At 42.1% G+C, this 21,833-nt stretch overlaps 1 long non-coding RNA gene across 1 annotated transcript; it reads left to right on the top strand.

Moving 5' to 3' along the window:
- Positions 1-1,003: 1,003 nt before the first annotated feature.
- On the top strand, positions 1,004-21,633 carry LOC145541555 (uncharacterized). Its single transcript, XR_014079109.1, has 5 exons — positions 1,004-1,745; positions 10,057-10,261; positions 18,258-18,392; positions 19,175-19,506; positions 20,938-21,633. It is a non-coding gene; the product is annotated as an uncharacterized LOC145541555 (long non-coding RNA).
- Positions 21,634-21,833: the final 200 nt, after the last annotated feature.

A 21,833-nucleotide genomic window follows, 5' to 3' on the forward strand; every position in this document is an offset into this window, starting at 1 on the left:
ATTGGAAGGACTGATGCTGAAGCCGAAGGTCCAATACTTTGGCTACCTAATGAGAAGTGCTGAATTATTGGAAAAGATCCTGATGCTGGGAAAGATTGAGGGCAGGAGGAGAAGGGGATGACAGAGGATGAGATGGTTGGATGGTATCACCGACTCAATAGGCATGAGTTTGAGCAAACTCCAGGAGATGGTGAAGGACAGGGAAGCCTGTCCTGCTGCAGTCCATGGGGTTGCAAAGAGTTGGACATGACTGAGTGACTGAATAACAACAAAGTCTTGATCCACTAGATGCTAGTAGCACCACCCTCCACACCACTTGGAATGACCAAAAATACATCCAGACATTTCCATATGTGTGCTGGGGAACAGGATCATCCCTACTTGAGAATGCTTGCTGTAAGTGTATAACCACCACCCAAGCAGCAAATGTGAGTTGGGAGCCTGTGAGTATAGTGCTGCTCTGTGCCTGGCAGGACTCCCAGAATATCTCCTGCACAAACCCCAGTGGCTTATCTGTACCAGCTCAGCTTCTTGAAGTCTCGGAATATAAGAGAGAAATTTGGTGTGAAGAGGATGGTGGGACTGCCCTTCTTAAAGCCACAACAATCATTCACTGAAAACAGGAAGGGTTGATCTCAAAGCAGATTGTTTTTGAACTTTTTAGAAGACAGATTTCCATGCTAATCTAAATGCCAGAAAGATGTGAATAAACTGGATAACATTTTGGATAAACAGCTGAACATTACCTTGGCTTCCTTCATTATCAGCTTGAAAATGAAAGGAACCTCTCCCCCCTTTTTTCCCCATAAAGTGGCACTCTTTAAATTCTGTTTATTCTCAGAAAAGGGTTACTTGGGTAAATCCTGGCAGATAAACATATAAATTTCCTGTATTGAGGGCAGAAATAGATAACTGGAGGAGGTGATGAGAATGTCCTCTCCAGAGAGTTTCATAAAAGGGTTAGAGTTGATAGAGGTGGAGAGAAACAGGTGGAATAAATTCCAAGCATCCTTCTGTCTGGGGATTCTCTCTGTGTATATGGGTGGGCGGTGGAGTTTAGTGGGACAGGGCAATGGCCAGCCCTTAGGGACAGAGGATCCACATTCCTCTCCATACTACTCCTTAGGCTTGACTGCAGGCCCTCACTCAATAGGGAAGAAAACTGGAAACTGAGCACTTAAGTGAGAAGCAAGATAATTCTGACCTCTCCTCTAAAAGGGGTCCAGAGAATGAATCAAAGGCAAGGTCAAGGGGCCCCAAAGAACATCAGGAAAAACTAGTTTCTCCACTTTCTCAGGCAGCTGAAAGGATGGGGAAGATAAGCTGAAGTTGCCCAGGCAGCTTGGAAGGAAAAGAGCCCACAAATAGGACAGAATCTATTTTTAAAGTGGAGGTGGAGCCAAGTTAGCACAGCAGGTCCTGTACTCCCAAGAGAGGCCTGGTGACAGGTCACTGTCCTTGGGGACCAATCTCCCAGACTGCATTTATGACTTTCCCGAGGAATCCAGTGGAAGTCAGCAATACAGGACTGATCTCACGCCCAATTATAGATCATCTGTTTTACATGTCCTTTCATGTGACAATGCCAGCTGTTAATGCAGTTTCTTTGTCCTTTCGAGTCGGTGCATTGTAGGCGAGGAGAACTTATATGCAAGCCATAAACTGGTTGCAGGAAGAAAATGAAATGAAAAAGCTAGATCCAGAGAGAGCGAGTCCTGGTAGGAAGGTGAACGGAATCTCAAAAGGTAAGACTGAGGAGACAAAGGTGATTATAAAGGCCATGGGATGTTTCGGGAAAGGAAATTACAGCCAGGCTGATCACATACGTAAAACAGAACTTAGAGATCACGGACACCAACAGACTTATTTTACAGATGAGGAGAGAAAGCCAAGAAGGGATTTAATTTGCTCAAGGCCAAATATCTGAGTCAATACAGAAATAGATGTCATAGGAGCCAACTGCTTATTGTAGCCATCACCTACCACACTCTCCAGCCTCACTGATATTCCACCCACTTAATCTAATGAACTATGCAAGATACCTAGGGAGTAAGTAATAATTTTAGTTTTTACTTTTTTTGTGGATAGTAATTTATTGATAGAAGTTGCCAAGAAATTATAGGATGTTTTGTAATCAATAATTCACACATTATTTTTCCCATGTAGCTAGTTTTCTTTTCAAAAAAGCAGCTTGTTTAAAAATATATAAAGACATTTATCTCTATAACATATTATATTATTAAGATTTTGTACTTAGATAGGCTTGACTTGGGGAAAGGGGGCTTAGATAAATTTTTTTGTACAGAATTTTCAATGTGTGGGGCAGAAACTCTGACACTCTTCTCTCTAGTTCTCCCTGCATTTGAATTCTTTCTTTCTTAGAGTGTCAACCAGAGTGATAATGATTATTTCCATTGTACTTGCCCTTGTTCAGACCTCACATGGGTTATAACGTAGTCACTATACCATTGACCTCTGGGCACCATATTTTAATAGAGATGCATTTAGACATTTCAAAAGTTGATTGAAAGAAGAGATGAAGGAGAGGAGATTGAACTGTTGTCAGGGATGTGGGAGGAGACCCAGAGTATGTAGACCACCCCCCTTCTCGTCAAAGCCTATTTATTTTGATTGATTGATTAGTTGATTGATTTAGTGATACCAACGTTAGATGCTGCCAAAAAGTCAATTGGAAGTGCTGGACATTGTCTTTGGATTTTTGAGGTTGGGAGGACATGTGAATTTAGAACTTTCAGTAGAAAGGAGATGAAAGGATTGGGGAGAACAAAAACCAGGGTGGAGCCTATAGAGGGGTACATAAGAAGAGTGGAAGTAGTTAAGTAAATGCTATGATCCTTTCCAAATCAGTAAATTTATTCTCTGTTCTCACAATAATTTATTTGTCCTTTTACTTATTTACTCCTTTTACTTATTTACTTGTAAAGTACTCTTCAAATACTTTTCAGCATTTGCTTTGGTCAGGAAGATGTCACAGCATCATGGCCTGTATCCCTTTCTTTCCCTCCATATAGGTTGATCTTGAACCAACTTGCTTAGTATGGATTCAGGTTATCATGAGATCATCCAGTTTTGTTCTCTGAAATACTCTTCCAAGAATTCAGTTAAGTTCAGTCGCTCAGTCATGTCCAACTCTTTGCAACCCCATGGACTGCAGCACGCCAGGCCTCCCTGTCCATTGCCAGCTCCTGGAGTTTACTCAAACTCATGTCCATGGAGTCGGTGATGCCATCCAACCATCTCATCCTCTGTCACCCCTTCTTCTCCCGCCTTCAATCTTTCCCAGCATCAGGGTCTTTTCTAGTGAGTCAGTTCTCGGCATCAGGTGGCCCAAGTATTAGAGCTTCAGCTTCAGCATCAGTCCTTCCAATGAATATTCAGGACTGATCTCCTTTAGGATGGACTGGTTGGATCTCTTTGTGGTCCAAGAATTAAGGATGTTGATATGACCTGATCCTCTACCACATCTCCATTGTATAGATCCCATCACAAGATTTCCTTAATAGCCATAAAAATGAAAAGTGTAAAATGATAGACTGCTCTGGAGACCCATATTTCAAAATATTCATCATCATGTAATCATAAGTTTTAACATGATCTGAGCAAGTTCTAATGTGAAAGAAATAAAGATAGTGCTAAGCCGTGTCCGACTCTCGCGAGCCCATGAACTGTAGCAGCCAGGCTACTCTGTCCATGGAATTCTCCAGGCAAGAATACTGGAGTGGGTTGCCATTTCCTTCTCCAGGGGAACTTCCCCACCCAGGAATTGAATCCAGGTCTCCTGCATTGCAGGCAGATGCTTTACCGACTAAGCCATGTGGGAAACTTCTAATGTGAGACCCTGATAATTTATCTCCATGAGTTTCTTTGATTTCTGGATAACTTTTTCTGATTCATGACTCCAGAGACAAAATGTTTTCATACTAAAATTAGCTCTTTTATCCTCTCTCCATTTCTAATTCTCTTCCCCTATCTTCTGTCCTTGTTTTCATTTCTCCTTTCTTTCTTTCCTTCACTTTTTTTCCTCTCACCATTTAGATCCATTATTGCTTCTTTTTGTCTCAATAGATTTTTAAAAAAATATGTACTCTAGTACACATGCATACATTGTCATTGCAGGGAGGGGAGTAACCCCTCAATAATGCAGGTGTTTGGTTCCTTTCCTATGTGCAACCCAAACACAGTTATTGGGGTTTAGGATATGTTCTTTATACTCTTGCTACCCATAGTGAGGCCTGAGGAATGCCTGTATTGGTACCCTTGGGTTTTTTTTCTTAAATGTAAAATATCAGCCCCATTCTAGATTCACTAATTCAGAATCTGCATTGTAAGCAAGTCCCCAGGTGATTTCCTGTCACATTAAAATTTCAGAAGTGCTTCTACTGTAGATTAGTAGCATTCAAACATTTTGGATTGCTCAGTTCCAGCTGTAAAAAAGATTGAGTATATATATACCTTTAATATTTATATATTTGAATTATATACGTTTCTTTATCAATATTAAACATCAATAAGTCTTCCTATAAGCAATGCATATTTGAGTCTTGTTTTTTAATTCAACTTTGACAGCTTCTGTCTTTTACATGATATATTTAGACTAGTTACATTTTAAGTGATTATTGATATAGTTAACATCTATTTATGTATAACTGTTTTCCTTTTATCCTTTTCTGTTTTTTTACTTTTTCTGCCTTTTTTGATTTTAACTGAGCTTTTCGTATGATTCAATTTTTCTCTCTTCTCTTAGTGTATCAATTAAAATTTTTAAAACACTTTTTTAGTGATTGCCTTAGAATTTGTGATATATATTTACAGCTAATAAATTTCAAAGGACACTACTCCACATCACGGGTGGGGCAAGGACTTACTTGATAATGATAGAATATTTCCAATTTTTCCTTACATCCCTTAAAACATTGCTGTCATTTATTTCAGTTATCTATAAGCTATAGTTACTGAATATATTATTGGTATGACTATTTTGAACATGTTGCTATTTTTTAGGTCAATTAAGATCTAAAAATAAAAGATTTTATTTTGTCTTCATTTATTTCTTCTCTATTACTCTTCCTTCCTTTCAGATATATGTGAGTTTCTGACCTATACGGTTCTCCTCTCTGAAGAACTTTTTACATTCCTTGTGAAGCAGGTCTTGGTAACAAATTCCCTCCATTTTTGTTTGTCTAAGAAAGTCTACTCTTTATTTCTCCTTCCTTTTGAAGTATAATTTTGCTGGATACAGAATTTGAGATAGGTGATTTTTTTCTTTCAACATTTTATTCCACTACATTCTCTTTGTGCTTGAACCATTTCTTCAGAGAAGTCCAAGTGATTTTTACTCATATTCTTCTGTAGGTAAGGTGTTTCATTTTGTGTATTTTTCTCTCTGGCTTCTTTCAAGATTTCCTTTGTGCCTTTGATTTCCCACAGTTTGAATATGATGTTCCTATGTGTATTTTTTTTTCTTTTTTTGGTATTTATCCTGCTTGATGGCTCCAACTGTGGGCTTCTGTTCCTAACCACCGGCATCTCTTAAGCTGCAATTCTCTGTATCCACTTGTCTCTCCAGATTGAGGCAGTGGTTTACACTGTGACTTCAATGCTCTGATAGATTTAAGAAAATTGGTTGATTTTTGATTTGTTCTGATTTTTCTTATTGTGAAGATGGTAGTGACAACATCCAGGTCTTTACATACTGGATCAGAAACTAGAAGTCAAAGTCTTCTTTCTCTGTATTTTTAAATTAAAAAAATACATTTTCATTGATGTATAAAGGTTTTCTCCTCACATTTACATATATTGTCATCCACATAGCTTTGGGGTGAACACAGCACATCTTGTAGATCACTGTTAATGGCCAGGTATTCTTTTCTAGTTCTATGCTGTTGTGGCCAGAAAAGATGTTTGAAATAATTCTTATCCTCTTAAATTTGTTAAGGCTTGTTTTGTGTCATACTAGGTGATCTATTCTAGAGAATATTCCATGTGAACTTGAAAAGAATGTGTATTCTGGTTTTTTTGGACATAATATCCTGAAAGTACAATGAAGTCTAACAGTTCTATTGTTTCAGTTAGTATCTCTGTTACCTTATTGTTTTCCTGTCTGGAAGATCTGTCCATTGATGTCAGCGGGGTAGTAAATTCTCCTACTGCTATTTTGTTCACTTCAATTTCTCCCTCTATGTCTAGTAGTAATTGTTTTATGTATTTAGGTGCTCCTACACTGCATGCATATATGTTAATGGGGTAATATCCTCTTCTTGTATTGATCCTTTTATCATTGTATAGTATCCCTCCTCATTGCTTTTGTCTTAAAGTCTATTTTATCTGATAAGGGTATTACTATCCCTGCTTTCTTGTCATTTCTGTTTGCATTAAATATATGTTTCCATCCTCTCACCTAGCCCTAAAGTGTGCTTCTTATAAGCAGCATATTGTAGGCTCCTGTTTCTTTTTTTTAATCCAATCTGACACTTTGTGTCTTTTGATTGCTGCATTTAGTCCATTGACACTTAAGATAATTATTGATATATATGTATTTGCTACCATTTTAAACCTTGTTATCTGGTTGATTTTGCTTTTCTACTCTGTTCCTTTCTTTTTGATTTTCCTTTTGTGATTTGATGGCTTTCTTTTGTATTATACTGTATTCTCTTCTTTTTGATTTTTGTGAATCTATTGTATGTTTTTAATATTTGGTTACCCTGTTTTTCAAATATGCTAACCCATTACTGTGTCTATAAGCTCAAACACATTCTTAAAAAACAAAAACAAAAACAAACTACACTGTCTTATTCCACTCCCCCTCATTTTGTGATTTTGATATCCTCTTTTACATCTTCATATTTGTCCTTTTGTTGTTCACTGTAGTTATAATCACTTTCACAAAATTTTTAAAATTTTAAAAAAATATGTGCAATGGCTTATTTAAGTGATTTATTTTGCAGTTGTTATTTTCTCTTTCCTGCAGATTCTTGTTTCTTTTCTGTTTAGAGAATACCTTTCAATATTTCTCTTATGATAGGTTTGGTATTTCTTTATTCTTTTAGTTTTTGCCTGTCTGAGAAATCCTTTATCCCTCCTTCTATTCTAAGCAATAATCTTGCTGGGTATCTTATGTTGCAGGCTTTTTCCTTTCAGGTCTTTGAATATATCTTACTACTTTCTTCTGACCAGGCATTTTTAACTTGACTTCACACTAGAGAATTCTGAGAAGTTAAAAGGATAGGGGGGAAAAAGAACAATAGTAAATCCTTCTTGTTACAGTTATAAAATTATAACATAAGATAGAGGTGCATTACAAGTTATCAAGAAAAGCATACATTATTCAAAACTAGTGCTGGAACAGTTGGCAAGCTGGAAAAAAATAGCTTCTCACCAGAAAACACATACCAAATTAATTCTTAATGGATTAAAGATTCAAATGTCAAAAATAAACAATAAATAAAAAGCTTAAAGAAAACAAACAGAAACCCCTCACCTCCCCCCCCCCACCCGCAAACAAGGACAAAAACAAATGCCCAGGTCCTACCCAAGACCAATTAAATCAAGATCTCTGGGAGAGAATTTTTTGTTTCAAAATCTCCCTGGATGATTCTAGCATGTAGCCAAGGTCTAGAACATCTGTTCTTCCATATCTAGATTTTAGAATATACACCAGAGGCAATTTTCTGCTTCTAGTAGTCTAGCATGGGGCTATCTATAACACCACAGGAAAATACCAAGACAGAGGAGAACCAGCTGTTCTCCTTCTATGCTAGGCTTGTGTTCTTTGTGACTGTGCTTCTCATAACCACAGCTCAAGGGAGGTAGTGGTAAGCAGAATTCTAAGATGGCCCTACAATCCTGGTTCCATGATGTTCATGCCCTGTACAATGTTCTTTCCTAGAGAATAGGTGAACTTATGAGTTGCTCCTACCCAAGAGAGTATAGCAGACTTAATTAAGATCCTGTTCAGTTGATTTTGAGTTAATCCAAAGGAAGATTATTCTGAGTGGGTGTGACTTAATCAGGCAAGATCTCTTAAAAGAGGGACTGGGCACTACCTAAAGTGAGAGGAGCTCCTTGCTGCTTTGATGGAGTTCCCTAGTCAACCTTGTGGATGAGAGCACTGCCTGGTCAATATCTTACGTGCAGCTTAGTGAGACCCTGAACAGAGGATCCAGCTAAGCTATGTCCAGGATCCTGATCCATGGAAACTGGGAGATAATGTGTATTGTTTTAAGCTCCTCAGTTTGTGATATTTGGTTACACAGGGACGGGAAACTAATATAAGTAGTTTGGCTTAAAGGAGAAAAAATTTTGTAGTCAGATACACTTGGGCCCAATTCGTAGCTCTGCTACTAGAGGTGTCACTTCTGATGCATTCTGTAGGATTACTGGAGCTTCAGTTTTCTCATGGGTAGAACAGAAAAAAATAATTCCTGCCTTACACACATAGGAAGGGGATTGTGAGGAATTCAGATACATGAATGCATGCGTGGTAAGTTGCTTCAGTCATGTCCGACTGTGTGACCCTAGGATTACAGCCCACCGGTCTCCTCTGTCCATGAGATTCTCCAGACAAGAATACTGGAGTGGGTTGCATGCCTTCCTCCAAGGGATCTTCCCAACCCAGGGACTGAATCCACATCTCTTATGTCTTTTGCAGGTGGTTTCTTTACCATAGTACCACCTGGGAAGCCCAGAAAAATGCATAAAGTCTTGCTAATCGAGATGATCAATGTAGGAAGTTCTTGATAGCTGAAAGTTGTTACTCTTATGGTCAGCATAGTTATTAGTGTCAAATGGATGAGACCAGTGGTATTTCTGAATATGCCTTTGACCTGGAAATTTTCACTTTGTCTCTCTTGTTTTCAAAGAGATGGCTCAGCTCTTCTTTACCCCTTTAAGAGTGGGATGATCTCATGCAAAGAAAGCTCTCCTGAGAAGGAGTTTTGATAACCTTCCACCAGCTAGTATTCTAGTTTTCAGCAGGACTTACTGGAGTGGAGATGACAGGGAGGTTTTTTGATGACCAATGTAGATCTCTTTTGCTTACAGTGGAAACTCATTCATTCACATTTGTTTTATAGTATAAACAGAAAGTTGTTATCACTTTTCAGATTACAACCTGACAGACGTTTGGAGTTTTAGCCGTTAGATTAATATCTATCTAGCAATTTATAGCACACAAGCTGCTCTCCATAAACATAAGTTCATTTCATCCTCACTGCAGTGCTGTGAAGTAGGCATTATTTTCTTAACTTTGCAAGTAAAGGAATGAAAGTTCAGAGAGTGTAAATAACTTACCCAGAGTCCCAAAACTAAGGAGGGGCAGAAAGGAAAATTATTTTCAGGTCTGTACCTCCAGCGTGCTGTGTTTTCCACTCCATCAGACGACTTGACTTTCTAAGTTCATGAACTAATTTCCTTTTTCTCCCTGAGATAACTAGCCCATTTGGGTCTATGCCTCTGAGGGGCTTAACACCAGCATTACTCCTATTTCTTTCAAACTAAAGAGGTAGTTAAAACTATTACCAGTCCATTAAACTGGCCACCTGGTCAGCAAGTTGCTTGGATCACATCTCACTTCAGATCGTGGAAACAGATGAGCCATCAGCATGAAGATTTTGGTATTTTTTAATTAGCCAGATTTGTTATTGATACTCTCAATCTTTCTTAGTTGTGGATGTGTATGTGTGTGTCTGAATGAGTGTGTAAATGTGCATTTGTTTCCTTTAAGAGGAAGGCAAGTTTTATGAAACACACAAATAACAGAGTAAGGAAATTTGCTAATTTACTATTAAGGAATTTAAAAGCTTGAATAAAAATAAGTAGAGTATGGGGCTCTGAGGTTAAAAGACAATCCACAAAGGACTAAGTAATGACTAAATATACTCACTGAGATAAGACATGGCACCCTTTTGTAGTGCTCTGTCTTTGCTAAAGACATTTTTACACATCTTCACGGTACTGTATATCCATTTAATTTCCATTTCTCTCCCTTGTTTGCTATAACTTTTTCAGGATTTTTCTCCCCTGCTGTTTTCATGACAGGCTTGACAATCATTTTGCTTTGCTGCTGACAATGAGCGTGCTAAAAGGCACTTTCTCTGCATCTGCTCTCCACACAAATGGCCAATGTGATCTTACCACTGGGAACGTTAATGCAGTTCTCCGGAAACACAGTGGGCCAGGGAGGACTGGTGAGATGGGACGTTTGAGGGCTTCAGTTAACTTGTACTGAACTTGGTTAGAAGAGGTAAGTGGGCTTTCTCAAGTCTTCCCAACACAAGCGATTTCAGAGCCTTGGCTCTGTCTGCACTCTGCTCATCAGTTCCCTTCCTCCTAACACTCTCTTTAGTAGAAGATTTAGAACTTTGTTCCCAATAGGCATAAAGTTTCCTTTAAGCAAGAGTGCCTTTTAGAGATCCATTGTACAATGTCACACCTACAATGAATAACACTGTACCATACACTTTATGTTTTAAGAGGGTGGATCTTAAGTTCTGTTACTAAAATAAAATTTGCCCTCAGCCTCTTTTCTCTTTTCTATGATTTCAATGCAAAATACTCAACTTTGCTGTAACAATTTCACATCCTTTATTTATTCTCACCAAAACTAAACACTTTTCTTTCTGATTATCCTTGATGAGGAAATCACAATGCATGACCACTGGAACTCAAGACCTCTTGCATGAGAAAAACACGCATCATAAAAAGATCCATGCACCATGTATTCAAATGTTGTATTAAAGGGAACTGGAGGTTTACACATAATTAGGTTGTTTTGTTGGTCAGTTACAAAGAACATTCAGAATTTGGTAAAATGTTGTGATTTCTTTATGATTTAGACATTTTTAACAGATTTCTATACCTCTATAACTAGTTTAGGTAAAATTATTGTTGAAATGCACCTCACTACAATATTTAGTTATCATTTACAATAATATGATATTTGAGATTTGTAAAGATTCTAAATAAAGGTGTGCTACTTTGAATAGAGATTAAATGAATAAGTTCACGGTTGATTTTATTTTGATGTTGATGTATCTTATTGATAAGAAGTAGGAGAGAACAGAGGGCAAAGCAAAGTACTGGGCTGGATGACTCAGGCTACACAGCTGAACCACATGGGTCAGGTCCTTGGAGCATCTCTGGCATCAGGTTACTCACTTGTAGAAGGAGAGAGTCAGACACCATGATAACTTGAGTCCATCAGACTCCAAGACTTCCCCCGTGGCTCAAACAGTTAAGAATCTGCCTGCAATGCAGGAGACCCAGGTTCAATTCCCTGGGTTGGAAAGATCCCCGGAGAAGGAAATGACAACCCATTCCAATATTCTTGCCTGGAGAATCCCATGGACAGAGAAGCCTGGCAGGGTCCAGTCTATGGGGTCACAAAGAGTCAGACATGACTGAGCAAGTAACACAGCCAAGAGCTTGGATTTGGGGGAAGAATTCCTTCGTGGTTCAGTTGGTAAAGAATCTGCCTGCAGTGCAGGAGGCCTGGGTTTGATTCCTGGGTTCAGAAGATCCCCTGGAGGAGGGCATGGCAACCCACTCCAGTATTCTTGCCTGAAGAATCCCATGGACAGAGGAGCCTGGCAGGCTACAGTCCTTGGGGTCGCAAAAAGTTGGATACAACTGAGCGACTTTCACTTTCACTTTGGACTGAGCTTAATGGTGGGTTCTCTACGCTCTGGTCCTTCTTGCTTTTCTCTCACCTGCCACCTCTGAGAGGCAGTATCATTAAATACCAGGATCTGGACCGGCTAAAGAGGAGGTTAAATTTATATTTAGAGTCCTTTTCCTCTTCCTGTGCTTCCAGATTGTTTTCACACTGCAGGTCCTGGGCTCCTTCCTCTGTCCAGCTCCTGAGCTAGGCCTGCTCTCTGGCACCTACTCACACACACCCCCTTCTCACGTGAGCACCGTTTTGGCCCAGGGCCCCTGGAGCAGCTGCTGCCCAGGCAAGCTCTGCTCATGCCCTAAGCTGACACATGACAACTTCTATTAGGCTGAGGTCCTCCATGGGAAGCCAATGGGCCCTACCAGCCAGTCTCCCTTCTGTTTCTCCATCTGCTGGCTCCCAGGGAGGTGGTGGCAGGGCTTAGGTTAAGAGGCATCTGAAGCGAGGACACAGCTGAGAGCTGGAGTGCGTGCATTCTCCCTCTTTGTCACCTGCTGCCTGGCAGGGGCGGAACCTGTCCCTTAGGAGGAGATGGGGTGACTCAGGCTAGCCCAGTCCCTACTGAGGGTGTCCAGTCTGCCTCCTACCACTCCTGCCAGGAGTCTCATGCGGAAATCAGATTTTCGGGCTGGGTTAAACATGACCAGGTGTTTCACAGAAGGCAGTGCCAAAGGATTCTTGGCCTATCCTTTGCACTTGTTTGAATGTTGTGGCTTTTAATATTTGTTAGGATTCTGAAGTGTGTGTGTGTATGCGTGTGGCAGTTCTTTTCCCAGGGTCTCTGTGTATGTTCCTAGACACCAGATAGGAAGAGCAACAACGTGTGTAGGGGGGGGCTGGAGCAGGCTGAGTAAGGACGGGGCTTGGGGGTCCTGAGAGGGGCCAGGCCATGTGTTCTGCTGGTTAGTGCATTGGGCTGGCAAGGGGGGAGGCTGCTGTGCTGGGACCCCCTTTCTCAGCCAGAGGTCCCACTGACTCCTAGACACTACAGCTTGAAGGGAGGGGTCTCAGACATGATGTGACTCAACTTTTTCATTTTATGAAGATGGAAAGGAGGCCCAGAGAGAGGCAGTGGCCTGTGAAAGGCGTATCTACTTGGTAGTAGGAGCCAAACCACCAAAAATCTAGTCTCTGTGTGTGCGGCTCTTACCTATTTGTCTTAATCTTGGTGTCCAGGAATAAATCTTCTTTTAAAAATACAAAACTGTTTTGAAACCCTTTACTGGGCTGACTCCAGTCCTGGTTAACCTACTTTGGGCATGTGTCCACCACGTCTCCCTCTACCTGTACCCAGAAACTCATCAGAGCCTCTGTGAAGCTTTGAGCTGGTACTTTCAGTGAATTCAATTCATTGATCCAAATGAATGAGCCATCCCAGGCCTTCTGCAACCCTGCTCTGTGCTTACATGATGCTTCCACCAAGAAAGACCCGAAAATCTCTTATGGGATTTTGCCCCCATTTTTCCTGGTTTGTCCTTATCCTTATCATTCTCAAAAGTCTTCCAGTTTAGATAATGAATCATGTAATTTCTTTGTTTAGAATCTTCTATCATTGTAGAATGCTTCCTCTTCAAACACAGATATTCTCAGATCAAAGAGCTGCCACTGAAAATGCCAACTCAAAGCTTCACAGAGGCTCTGATGAGTTTCTGGGTGCAGGTAGAGGGAGACCTGGTGGACACATGGCTGAAGTAGGTTAACCAGGACTGAAGTCAGCCCAGCAAAGGGTTTCAAAACAGTTTTGTTTTTTTTTTAAAGAAAGTTTATTTATTTATTTAATTTTTTTTGACTGTATTGGGTCTTTGTTGCTGTGTGAGGGCTTTCTCTAGTTTCCCTGCACAGGCTTCTCATTGCGGTAGCTTCTTTTGTTGCAGAGCATGGGCTCTAGAGTCCAGGGTCGGTAGTTATGGCATGTGGGCTTAGTTGCTTCATGGCATGTGAGATATTCCTGGAGCAGGGATCGAACCCATGTCTCCTGTACTGGCAGGTGGATCCTTAACTACTGGACCACCAGGGAAGCCCTCAAAAGTGATTCTTCATAATTAATATTCCTCATGTGAAAAATGAAAAACTGTACTGTGTGATCCCTGAGGCTCCCGACAGCTCAGCACTCTGCATGTATAAGTTAATTTCAGTAGCATCCTTCTCCTCCACATTTGCCCTCTTCACTGGCTTCTGCACTTTTGTGACTAAGACCACATCCAACGGCACCTTAGAGACTGGAGAGTCCAGATGTCCCACTTGAGAGATAGTAGCTTCACAGCCAAGGGTGCAGATGCCTGTCTTTCCACTTCCTTCTGGTTCTCAAGCCACAGTCTCTAAGCACTGAGTTTAAGGAGGATCTGAGGACAGGTGGAGGTGTTGGACTCCCATTTCCAAGCAGGAAACTCCTGAGTTTTTACCTCTCTTGTCAACCTGTATGGCAAGAAAAATTGGGGACTTCCTAAAAGCAAGGGCATGGGCTATGGGAGGGGACTGCTGACTTTCCTGCAGAAATTTGTTTCCTAGTGATGCTACCCTAGAAAGTGGGGTGGTGAAGGGATCCTCATCTCTTAGGCCCTTAGACTGGTTTGACACCTAATCTTGGGAAAACTATGAAAAACTTGGACAGCAGTTAAAAAGCAGAGACACTACTTTGTCGACAAAAGTCCATATAGTCAAAGCTATGGTTTTTCCAGTAGTCTTGTATAGGTGTGAAAGTTGGACTATAAAGAAGGCTGAGTTTTTGAAGAACCAATGCTTTTGAACTATGGTGTTGGAGAAGACTCTTGAGAGTCCCTTGGACAGCTAGGAGATCAAAGCAGTCCATCCTGAAGGAAACCAGCTCTGAATACTCATTGGAAAGACTGATGCCAGAGCTGAAGCTCCAATACTTTGGCCACCTGATGCGAAGAGCTTACTCTTGGAAAAGACACTGGTGCTGGCCAAGATTGAAGGCAAAAAGAAAAGAGGTGGCAGAGAATGAGGTAGTTAGATAACATCACTGACTTAATAGACATGAATTTGAGCAAACTCTGGGAGATAGTGGAGGATGGAGGACCTTGGTATGCTGCAGCCCATGGTGTCGCAGAAAGTTGGACACGACTTAGCAATTGAACAGCAATAACAACAATAACTTGGGAGAACACAGACTCTTTGGAGGAGCTTGTTCTTAAAGATATACGTTTGTGCTCAGTCATGTCTAACTCTTTAGGACCCCATGGACTGTAGCTCACCAGATTCCTCTGTGCATGGAATTTTCCAGAGAAGAATACTGGAGTGGGTTACCAGTTCCTCCTCCAGGGGATCTTCCTGACCCAGGGATCGAACCTGCATCTCCTGCACTGCAGGCAGATTCTTTGCTGAGGAGCCATCAGGGAAGCCCCATTCTTAAAGGCATCTGATGCATAAGCCACAGCTTTGTTATTCCAAACTGGTATGAGTTGCTTCCAGCTGTACTGAGAGCCATGGAATATCTTATGAACCTCACTGAGAGGCAGTTGAGAGGGTCAGCCTGCCTGGATCTAAATCCTAACCCAAATCCAAACCCTAGTTCAATCAGTCTAGCTGTGTCACTTTAGCAATTTCTTAATCTCCTGGAGCCTCAGTTTTCTCATTTGTGAAAGGGTAGGGGAAATAAAAAGGAGCTATCCTCCTAGGGCTATTTTGAGGATTAAGGGAGAGAATCCTTGTCACAAGGAGAATATAGTGCCTACAGGGGACAGGGATTTTGTAATCATAGTGAACACACTGGAGTCCTGGTATTTAAAGTTCTTTGATCCACAGAAAGGGGCCCATGGCTTAACAGATGAGACATAAACTCATCCGCTGTCCCTGCAGGCAGGGTCGGGGTGTTGAGTCAGCGTGGCAGGAGGAGAGAGATTTCTGCAGTCAGTCCTGGGACTGTTCCTCTCATCAATGAGTTATTCTAGTGGGCTTTCAGTGGTCCTGGGTTAGAAAGGGGAGCAAGTGCCTGAGCCTCAAACAAACTTGGCATTGGTGGGTGATTCTCAGGCTCCTCTTTCAAAGCCAAGGGAGAAAGATTGGAGGAGGCTGTGAGAGACTATTAGATTTTTGCTATTCAGATGTGTTTATAGCAGTGAGTAAAATATGTGGGTCGTTTATGAACTTTGCTCCGTCCTCACAGAGCTGGTCCTCTCTAGCCATACTGTGCACAGTTCAGAAAGAATGTGACAAAAGGGAAGGTGTCTTCTCTTCCCACACCTAAGAGCCTTCTGGGTCAAGAGGAAGACAAGAGAGAAGAGGAAGGTGAGACTACTGGTCTACCTGTCCCAGCTTTAAGTGGCCTGACTGCATTTTCTTCCAGCCCTTGGTGTGGGAGAGGAGGCCAGGGGACAAGTCAGTAAAAGAATGAGTCACACAGGAATGGTCAGCCAAGCACAATGTCCTCATGTCTGAAGTAAACATCAATGATCTGCCTGGTTAGAGGGAAGTCATTTCACCCAAGCACCCAAGGGGGTAGGTTCTCCACATTCAAGTCACATGAAGGTTATTAGGTAAACCTGGAAGAGCTATCCTCTGGTCCCGAAAGACCAGACACAGAAAAAAGGAACAAGGCTTCAGATGAAGAAACAGATAAAGGATGGACTCCAGGAAGCTTTCCCTCCAGGAGCAAGGATGAAGTATTGGCATGGATGAGATTAGAAGAGGTGGTGTCCTCCCCACGAGGGCTATCGCAGCAGGAGGTTCATATGCAAGGGCTGAGAAGAGGCTTTTCCATAAGGAGGTGTGGGATGGTTGACTTTCCAAGGCACTTAATCACCTGAGGAGTCTGTCAACCACTCTTGAGTGGCACTAAGTTGTGGCTCTTATCAATTGAGAAACTATCTTAACCTTTTTACTTTGCAGATAGAATGAGGTCCCAGAAGCCTCATGCCTGAAAATGGCAGAGGTTGAACCCGCTAGGATGCACGTCCCCTGACTTTTAACCTTGTGGTATAGGGGAGGCAGCTTCTAGAGTGACTCTCAAGGGTTTCTGTGTCCTGTAATTCCTTTGTCTTGAGTGTGGAATTATAGACTTGCTTCTAGTGAACAGAATGTACCAGAACCAATGGAATGTCACTTCCAAGGTTAGGATGCAGAAGAACTGAGATTTCTCTTTTGGATACTTTCTCTTCTCTCCTTTCTTCCATCCTGCCTCCCTCTCTCTTTCTCTCTTCCTTTCTCCCTCTCTCTTTCTCTCTCTTCCACCAGGCATTCTGTAAAGATGTGTTGATACATATAGGAATTTTTCCATCCAAAACTGGGGATTTTGGTGTGTGCTAGTGGGTTCAGTCATGTCCGATTCTTTTGCGACCTCATGGACTGTAGCCCGCCAGGTTCCTCGGTCCGTGGGTCCACCAGGTTCCTTGGTCCGTGGGTCCGTGGGATTTTCCCAACAAGAATACTGGAGTGGGTTGCCATTTCCTCCTCCAGGGGATCTTCTTGACCCAGGAATCGAACCTGAGTTTTCTGTATCACCTGCATTGAAGGCAGATTCTTGACCTGCTGAGCCATTGGGGAAGCCCAGAAACTGGTATGAGAGAGAAAAAAGGATGCAGGACTAGATCCTATCTGTATCAGGGGTGCCTAGACCTAGATGCTTAGTCAGCAATGAAATTCTCTGGATCTGATCTATGGACGTCAACATTCACTTGCACACAAATGTCTTCAGTTTCCCCACTTCCTTCAAGTTCGTGAAGTCATCCAGCATCTTAGCTGCTGTTCTCATTTGTGGTACCTCAATTGTTTGCTCAGTAACCAGAATAATCAAAGTAGCACATTCTCTGCCTTGCTGAATGAAGGAGAGAGCCTGGGGCCTAGGTTCACCAGCTGGGAGAGCGATAGTTAGTCCCTGGGCTTTGTGCTCACCCTGAATGATAAAGCACCAGCAACTGTGGGCTGCCCCTGAGGCATCTGACCTTTTCATCCCTGGATGTCTGTGGTCTTAAGGAAAGAATGACATAATGACCCTCTGTTGTTAGCGGACTCTGGGCTAAACTGGGCTAATGGGTAAATTGTAAAAGTCCTGGGGGTGAACAAGAGTCCTCTGAAGGTCAACTTGTCCATTCTCCTGCCTCCAGGAAGAGCAGCTAATTATCAACTTAGTAGATCAGTGATGGAATGAAAAGGAGGTGAGTCTTTCTTTTAGGATGTACAGAAAGATTCTAGTTTCCCTAGTTAAAAATCTGGTACTTCACCCTCCCAAAGGTCAGTTTTTCCTGCCTCTAGTTTTATACAATGGTTCTCTCTTTCAGTACATGTCTTCTTATTTTGGTCTGAGGTTCAGCTGATTTTGGAGAATAAATCTTTAATATCCATTAAATAATTGCTTTTAGCCTCTGCCACACATATTCCTTCCTATTTATTTTCTTCTTGAAGATTTTAATTCAGAACAGAATTTACCTTATTGAAGTCTGGGCAAAGCATAGAGGCTGGGGAAAGTGAAAGTGAAAGTTGCTCAGTCATGTCTGATTCTTTGCAACCCCATGGATTCTCCAGGCCAGAACACTGGAGTGGGTAGCTGTTCCCTTCTCCAAGGGATCTTCCCAACGCAGGGATTGAACCCAGGTCTCCCTCATTGCAGGTGGATTCTTTGCCAGCTGAGCCACTAGGGAAGCTAGGTGACGGCAAATATAGAAGGAATTGCAGGAGCTTGAAGCCACGGGTCCTCTGGTTTTAAGCATCGCACAGTTTGGATGACTGAATAAGCTCTGAGAAGGTGAGTCATCTAGAGAAGATTACCCAGGTCAGAGCACATCAGAGTCCAATACCTGGACTTTTGCCTTCCTGTCTCATAGTCTTTCCATAGATTTGCGTTTCATAGGCCTGAGTCACTATACAGGATATGACAGCTTGCTTTTCTGGAGAGAAAAGAGGAAAAAAAAAAAAAATCCCATCCTCTTCCTAAAAAATAAAAGAAAGTGAAAAAGCTCTTTGGGCTCATTAAACAAGCAGTTATAAGGCTTCTTGGACTTCAAATAGCTCTTAACAAATAACATTTTGATGAGTTAAGTGTAAATGAATCAGAAACATATGGATAAAATTTCCTTGAAAATACACAAGGGTTTCAGACCCAGGGAACATCACCCTCAGCCCAGCCCACCCCCTTCAGCTCTAGGCTTGAGTGTTGGGAACTTACCTCCCCTCTGTGGGCCCACTGATGGGATTGCTCACCCTCTGGCCACCCAGCATGCTTCCAGCTTCTCCCCTGCAATTCTTCCTCATCTCCTGTGGTTTAGTGGCCAAGTGGCTGGGGTGGGCTGAGGGAGGAAAGGTCAACTGGCGAGAAAGATGAATAAGAAAAGGAAGGGAGGTGTGGAGAGCAGGCATCCCAAGTGCTGAGCAGACAGACCATGTGCTGTGTGTAGGGAAGGATGGTGTTTGTGGCTACAGGCTGGCTTCAGATTGGGGCTCTTCGGAAAGTTGTACAAGATGTTTCCTTTTTCCCCCTAAGCAACACAGAATTCTCTTAACCCACGCTCACTGTTTTGTGTTTTCCAGGTTGCCAGGGTTTTCTGGAGCTTGCTCCTCTGTGTTTGCAGGGTCTGGGACCAGCAGAGCTGAATTCTCAAAGAGGAAGCTCTTAAGAACAGAAGTCATGCCTTGGGATTGACTCAGCTTCTCAGGGCACCTTTTGCTTTCCTTATACAAAAGCACTCTGCTTTCTTGGGCCAGGTAACAGTGGCTCAGAGGAGGTTAACAGACCCCTCTGTGTACCCAGCAGTTCTGGAGCTGAGTAACGTCTGCGGTACCGGGGTGGCCCCGTTCCCGCTCACCTCTTGCTCTCCGTATCTTTGATGGTTGGCGGCTGCACTGGCACAGTCAATGGCGGTGTAAGTAACAGACTGCATTCAGAGGGGATGAATAGCTCCCATAGTTTATTCTTTATGCCCCAGACTATCTTAGTTTATGTTTCTCCCCTAGGCAAACCTTGAATCAGAATTTGGGTGCAGGAGTTGATTTACTAGGTGATTCCAGGAATCATGGTAAGGAACAGGAAAAGTGGCAGCAGGAAAGGAGGAAAGTCAGTGTGTTAATGAGCAGGACAACTGCGCTCAGTACGGATGGAGATCATCTCAGAGGTGCCCACTTCATGAGGAAGGCAGTGTGTTTATCTAACAACTGTTTATTGACCTCACTAGTTGTCCCTGGGGCATTAACTCCCCAGGACTTTCCACCTGCTCCACATTTGGGCAAATCATGTTCCTGAAGCTGGAAAGTGAAATTGAAAGTGTTAGTTGCTCAGTTAGTTGCTCTTTGCAACCCCATGGACAATAGCCCACCAGGATCCTCTTTCCGTGGAATTCTCCAGGCAAGAATACTGGAGTGGGTTGCCATTCCCTTCTCCAGGGAGTCTTTCTGATCCAGGGATCGAACCCGGGACTCCTACATTGCAAGCAGATTCTTTACCATCTGAGCCAGTGAGAGAAAGCCCCAGAGCAGAGGTGGTGGTGGCTGAAGTGGGAAGCTGTTGGAGTACAGGTGGTCTCCGCAGATCCTGTAGATATAGGAGGGGAGAGGTGAGCAACATAAGGCAGGTGCCTGTAGTGCATTTGTTTGTGGATAACACAGAGCTGCAGGTATAAATAAAATAGGTGCAGCATTGTCTGCAAGGCTGTTGCTTTGTGGGTCTACCCAAGGGTAGCCCCAAGGATCTTCTGCAAAGCAAATCAGGCGCTGAGCTGTCCCACCTGTCCTGGCTTGCAGCGTGTCCTGTTGGGCACAGTCAACCAAAACCTTGGTTTGGGGTCTTTGTATTTTCCCTCCCAACTTTCCTGGAAACACTGGTCAATCTCAGGGCCAAGCTGTTGCTCTGGGAGGTCTGAGGGGGATAAAGACAGGAAGGTGGATAAGTGCAGTAAATTTGTGACCCTCCTCCCTCTGATGGGGTAAGTAGCATTATGCCCAGGGCTGTAATGAGGCATTCTTCATGTTCAGAGGAGATAGGAAAGGGAAGAGGGGTGACAGCTTGAGTGGAAACTGGGACATTGAAAGTTTATATCCTTTTAAAAATTAAAAAAAATTTTTATTGATGTATGGTTGCTATACAATATTATATAAGTTACAGGTGTACAATACACTGATTCACAATTTTTAGGTTATACTGCACTTATGGTTATTACAAAATATTGGCTATATTCCCCGTGTTGTACAATAAATATATTCCTTTTTAAAGATTTGTTTTGATGTGGACCATTTTTAAAGTCTTCATTGAATTTCTTACAATATTGCTGCTATTTTGTGTTTTGGTTTTTTGGCTGCAGAACATATGGTATGTGAGAGTTGGTCCATAAAGAAGGTTGAGCGGTGCTGAAGAATTGATGCTTTCAAATTGTGGTGCTGGAGAAGACTCTTGAGAGGCCCTTGGACAGCAAGGACATCAATCCAGTCAATCCTAAAAGAAATCAACCCTGAATATTCATTGGAAGGATTGATGCTGAAGCTGAAGCTCCAATACTTTGGCCTCCTAATGAGAAAAACTGACTCCTTAGAAAAGATCCTGATGCTGGGAAAGATTGAAGGCAGAAGGAGAAGGGGATGACAGAGGACAAGATGGTTGGATGGCATCACTGACCTGATGGACATGAGTTTAAGCAAACTCCAGGAGATAGTGGAGGACAGAGGAGCTTGCCATGCTACAGTCCTGGGATCACAAAGTGTTGGACACGACTTAGCAATTGAACAGCAAAAACATATGGGATCTTAGCTCCCTAGCCAGGGCTGGAACCTTGGGAAAGGTGAAGTCTCAACCATGAGACTGCCAGGGAATTCCCTGTACAATATAGCTTATTTTATATACAATAGTTTGTACCTCTTAATACTCTCTTTTTGTCCCTTCCCCCTCTCTCTCCCCATGGTTAACCACAAGTTTGTTTTCTATTTCTGTGAGTCGGCTGCTTTTGTTATATTCACTAATTTGTTGCATTTTTTAGATTCCACATATAAATCATATCATACAATATTTGTCTTTCTCTGTCTGACTTATTTCACTTATCATAATGCCCTCCAAGTCCATTCATGTTGCTGCAAGTGGCAACATTTTATTCTTTTTTATGGCTGGATAGTGTTCCACTGTGTGTGTGTGTGTGTGTGTGTGTGTGTATCCATTATCTCTTCATCTGTTTATGGACACTTAGGGTGCATCCATATCTTGGTAAAC

Source organism: Giraffa tippelskirchi, chromosome 3, assembly GCF_054371585.1.
Source record: "Giraffa tippelskirchi isolate mGirTip1 chromosome 3, T2T-mGirTip1v1.2.pri, whole genome shotgun sequence".
Classification (NCBI taxonomy): Eukaryota; Metazoa; Chordata; class Mammalia; order Artiodactyla; family Giraffidae; genus Giraffa; species Giraffa tippelskirchi.